The following is a 6,000-nucleotide window of genomic DNA, read 5'->3' on the forward strand; positions in this document are numbered from 1 at the left end:
ATTGTTTTCACTAAGGTTACTGTAGGGGGAACATGAGATTGATTTCTCTGTTTGATCCCAGGTTGAGAAAAAAATTCATATCTCCATACCCAGCCCGCCACTTTTTAGTTTTGTTTGAATAATCCCATACAACATTGGCCACAATATGCTGAAGGCAACGGCTTTTCCCCAGATCCAGCCCTGTCCCATTACATACCCAACACCAATGACCTTTTCCCTCCGCCACACTTATCCATTTAGATGCATTTATTCCCACCGCATCCCAAGTGTCATTGCTGTTCCATATTTTGTTAAACGGACAAGGCCCTCCAGTGAGGTCTGGGGACTTGAGTGGGATAGCCAGGACAGGAACACCAGTTTGAGAGTGGGCTGGGATGTGGCTGCAGACCCAGCAATTAGAAATATTAAGGTTCTGAGCTATCCACACCTGCTGCTGGATAAAAGAATTGTCATTGTGGTCTCCCCAGACCATAAGATACCAGCAGCCGAGGAACAGGCAGAGGTGCATGTTGGAGGCAAGGCTCTTCTGGTTCTGACAACCTCAACTGAGGGAACCACAGTCACGGTTTTATGCCCACCAGGCAGTAGGCGCTAGGCTCGCTACTGCTTTTTTTTTTTTTTTGCTCGTCGTCTGCTTCTGGCAACCCTTACAAGAGCGTAGATTGTAAGGTATTGCAGACTGTTCCTCTACGTCTTCTTCTGAAGTCAAAATTGACTCTGCGTTGTCCTGAGGCGATGGTTGGTTCTCTGGGGATGGTGCCTTCTTATACCGTGAAGCATGTATCCACACTGCGATGCCAGATAGTTTAACAGCTGTCTGTGTAGTAAGCAGTACCTGATGAAGACCCTTCCACCAGGGCTCCACGGCGTGCTTTCGATGATGGCGCCATACGTAGACCCAATCACCTGGCTCGAGGTTGCGGCAAGCATCGGAGGTGGGTTCCGTGGGCCAGGCGACTTGAACCTGTGAATGGAAGTGACATACAGCTTGCATTAGTCCCTTGCAATACTGAAGGAGCGCACTGTGAGTCAAGTTCAAATCTGGAATGGGAGTAATGGTAGTCATAGCTCGCATAGGGCGTCCCAAAACAATTTCAAAGGGACTTAATTTATGCCTTTGGGATGGAGTGGATCTCATGTCCATAAGGGCTACTGGCCAGCTTAATCCTGTAGAGTTACAAATTTTAGCAAGCTTATTCTTAAGTACACCATTTTGTCTTTCAACTGCACCTGCACTCTGTGGGTGGTAGGGACAGTGCAACAGGTGTTTGATATGCAATATACGGTCCAGGTGTTGAACAAGTTGTCCAGTAAAATGTGTACCCCGATCACTGGACAGAGTAGCAGGAATTCCCTTGGCAGGCATAATATGATTTAACAAACGTTTGGCAACAGACAGTGAGTCAGCCTTGCAACAAGGGAAGGCTTCACTCCAACCAGAGAATAAACATCCCATAACCAATATAAAGTCATATTGTTGACACTTAGGCATTTGTGCAAGAACGGTGCTTGAGGCAGGCCCCGGAACCCCTGGGCCACTTTTACAGGTTTACCAATATTATGGCTTTGGCAAATGGTACAGGCTGCACAGTGGCGGGCTGCAAAAGAGCTAAAATGGGGGGCCCACTATCCTGTCTTAGTTACAGCAGAGACCATCCCCTCCTTTTCGACATGTGAAACACTGTGTAGCAGGGCGGCCAGAGATGGGTAGAGTGAAAAGGGGGCTACAAAGGTGCCAGTAGGCGAGCGCCAAAAGGAATCGGGATGTAGAGAGCAACCCTGGGCAACCCAGGATTCTTTCTCGGTTTCTGGAGCAGAGTCTTGGAGCAGGGCGAGGTCAGTGAGGGACAAGGAGGGTAAGAGGAGAGCGGAGAGCAAGGGAATCAGACATTTCGACTAGGCGCGCTGCAGCAGCCACAGCATGCAGGCAGGGGGGTAAGCCTTGGGCAACAGGGTCTAAAGTGGCAGAGAAATAAGCCACTGGGCGGTTCTTTTTTCCGTGCATCTGAGTGAGAACTCCAAGTGCACACCCAGATTGTTTGTGGCAGAAAAGGGCAAAAGGCTTAGAGTAGTCAGGCAGCCCTAAGGCAGGGGCAGAAGCCAAACCCTGTTTGAGGGAAACAAAGGCAGAATTGGCCTCAGGGGGCCACGGCATGGGGTCAGGCACAGAGAATCGAGTGAGTTCCTGGAGAGGTTTTGCAAGGGAGGCATATTGGGGAATCCATTTGTCTGCAAAATCCAGCCATGCCTGAAAACTTCTGGATCTGGCGTGGGGAGCGGGGTCGGGGAAAGCTAAGGATACCTTGGACGCGGGTGGGAGAAAGTGCACAGGAACCCTGGGAGAGGAGAAAGCCAAGGTATGTGACAGAAGCTTGACAGAGTTGTAGTTCAGAGCAAGAAGCTTTGTGACCCTTTTTTGCTAGGGCAGTAAGGAGCACTAAAGAGTCAGTTTCAGAGGCAGACAATGAAGGGGAATAGAGGAGTAGATCATCTACATATTGGACTAGTGTGGACCTGGAAGGGAAAACAAGGTCAGCAAGGTCTCGGGCTAATGCTTGGGAAAAATATGACGGGCTTTCAGTATACCCCTGGGGCAGTGTGGTCCATGTGTACTGTTGCCCCTTGTAAGAAAAGGCAAACAGGAACTGGGAGTCAGGGTGAACCGGGACAGAAAAGCAGAGCACAAATCAACAACAGTAAAATGAGTTGCATCTGGTGGGATAGAAGCCAGAATCTTTGAGAGAGGCAAGTTTTGATTCTGTCCACCTGTGATTTGCCTCTTCCCCACCACTGCATGAAACAATCAACTTCTTCTTTTGCCAATTTAGTTTTAGGTTGGCCGAGTTTGTCTTTTAAGACGTCTACTCAGTCTTTGTCCCAAGATCCTAACAGTGGTCACTGAATTTTGGGATTCTCCTGAGTTAGCCTTTTGCATTCCCATACACAGCCTTTTGAAGCTATCCCCCACCCATGTCATGAGGTTTTCTGTTCATTAAAACACAAGAATGCTAGCAACAAGACAAACACCACAGACAAACAACACAAAACATAGATCAATGGTATTCTGAGTTATTCTTCCACTGGCGCCAGCTTGCTTGTAGAGTCTAAAAACAAAAGAAACAATTTCCACCGCCCTGGTGGGGACAGATTATTGCTTAATAATAATACCACTTTCTTTTACAAATTTCCTTGCTAACTGCAGGAAAAACAGAAGAATTACCTCCAGGCTGTACTTATTTTGTTCTATAGTCAGGCTGTTCTATAGTCAGGCTAGTGAATTACAGGGAGGATGGATGGATGGATGGATAGACACAAAATGCATATTTTGTTTCCTTCCTCAAAACTGAGGCACTCCACTATGTTTTCAAAATAATGTTTGAAGCCCTTGCAGGAGGTCAGACTAGAATGATCATAATGGTTTCTCCTGACCTTAAAATCTATAAATTTACCTCATTGGACAACCCCTGAAATCTCTCCTCTAATCCTTTAAGCTAGTCTTTGGCAGTTTCCATTGTTAATCGTCCTTTTTCGTGATTATAAATTTGTGTTCTTGATTGGATGCTGAATACATCCTTGTCACCGAATCCCCATTGACGTGCTCTGTGAGGGCAGCCATTGTACTATGTACAATCTACTCTATTTTGTTAGAGCAGATCAGTATGTGTGAATGTGGCTGTAGGCTGTTTCCAGCTCCATGCTTCTGCCAAATAAGGTTGGTGTTACGCCCATGCCTATGTCCCGTCTATGTGTCATTAATACAGGGCTGTCAACTCACACGCCTTCGGAGGATGACACCCACACATTCCCTGTGCCACCCACCCCTTTTTGAAACACTCCCATCAGCTGTGCTGGAAGGGTCGGCCGGACCAGTATTTGTGCTCCTATTCTGAGAGGGGCAAGGGAAGGGTGGTGGTGGGATGAAATGGAATAGAGAGAACATGGGAGATAGAAATGGAGGTGAGAGGAGACCCTGGGGAAGTTAGAAACACAGCAGAGGAGGATAATGGTGGGGCGAGATTGAGGCAAAGAGGAGAAAGAAAATGCTGAGGACCAGATTCACTCTTGTGATCCAGCTTTTTTGTGCCAGTCTGGTGGTAGAAAGTGGCCAGAGCACATCAGATGGGGAGTGTGTGTGTGTGTGTGTGTGTGTGGCAGGGGTCACCAGCTCAGGAAGCATCTGGTTACACGAACTTCTACACCACCCATCTCTGCAGCCCCTGGTATAGAGAGCTGGTATAGGGTGGGGGTAAGGCCAGAGCACCACTTTGCTGGGGCTATTCTTTGCTGGAGGAGTGTCCCCCTGGGGCCATAGCCAGCTGATATAGTTTTGAGAAAATCCCTAGGCTGCTCTACCATATGCTGGGCCAGGCCCACACGTCAGCCCTCCTCTTCAACTGGGCCCAATGATCCATGGGCATAGCTGAGAATCTACCCTGGAAGGTAAAAATAGATAGGAAAGAGAGGCTAAATCCAGCAAAAAGTTTTGAAGAAAGAAGATTTTAGAGAAGAAGATTCAGAGAAACATTTAAATTGGACATGGGCTCAGATTGCACCATCCTGAGTAGCTGTAGATGTGAGCTTCCCCCAACCTGGTAGTGTAGACGCAGCTGTAGTACAGTGACAGACTGGGTATGTCTGTTGCTGGAGGAGCACCACCTTCCTGAATGACAGCAGCCAGATCAATGGAAATATTCTTCATTGACCTAGCAACATCCATGCTACGGGTAAGGTCAGCACAGCTACATAGTTCGGGGGGGAGGGGCATGTGGTGTGGATTTTTCACACCCTGAATGCTGTAGCTGTGTTGACCTAATTTTAAATGTAAACCAGGCCGCATTGTCGCTCCAGAGCTCTAACACAGCCCCTTCCCTGCTTTGATCATTATACTGGTGTTATTTAATCTTTTACATAGCACTTCTCACAAATATCGAGGAAGCTGAAGAGTCAAGGCTTAGGGACCAAACTCACTTCTCAATGATGCTGTGACTCCAGGGTGACTCCGCTGAAGTAAAAATCAGCACTACACTGACAGCAGAATCTGGTCCAATGTGTGTCTTCCTTTCCTAAGAGGCGGACCACATGCCATGAATGCCACACCCCTTTTCATGTTCTGAATTGGGAATTTGTACCCTGTTCTTCTCTCTCCCATGGTGATCTGAAAATGTTAAACTGAAAAGCATTTTAACCCACATTAGTTGTTAGTATTGACCTATGCTCCCAGGGCTGGAATCGCCTCTCTCACAGGTTTTATGTCAATGTAACTCCATCAGTCATGCCTGATTTACACCATGGAGAGATCAGCATCAGGCCTAGATTAGTTATCCAATGAGGGCTTATTATTACACATTAAAAATCAAAACAGGAGAGCAGGTTGGAAACTGTCAATTATTTTTCACAAAAAAAAAAAAAAAAGAGAGAAAAAAATCACTTTTTAAACAGGTTTCCTGTGGAAACTTTTCTTTTTTTAAAAAAATGAAAACAACCACCAGCCTTCCAAAATTTTGGTTCTTGAAAACTGGAAAATGTTGGTTTTACTTTACTGACAAAAAAATGATTTTCAGTTTGTTTTTTCCAAATTTACCCCAAATGAACATTTTCTACAAAAATTTTTGTTTTGTCCAAAAAGCCATTTTGGGGCAAAGTTTTGATTATAACAATTCAGCCAGCTCTGCAAAATTGCTTCCAGAAAGTATTTGTCACAGATGGAGAAACAGCACAGCTGGGTGAGTGTGGCCTATTGATTGGCTTATGGGTTCCTACAAGGTGGTGTTGCAAATCCACATGATGCTCTTAATTGACACTTGCTGTTGCAAGGGTGGGCTAGGTGTAGAGAATTCCCTCTGGAAGGATGGCTTTGAATAAAGAGCCCTGTCAGGAAGGACTGATTGGCAGATGGAATAATTCAGAGGGTCTCCTGGCCATATCCTGTCCTAGAACAGCACCCCACACTTCTGGGGTTGCATTGACTAGATCTGGGCCCCTGTGGAAGGGGAGGTTGAT

Source organism: Lepidochelys kempii, chromosome 3 (assembly GCF_965140265.1).
Source record: "Lepidochelys kempii isolate rLepKem1 chromosome 3, rLepKem1.hap2, whole genome shotgun sequence".
Lineage (NCBI taxonomy): Eukaryota > Metazoa > Chordata > Testudines > Cheloniidae > Lepidochelys > Lepidochelys kempii.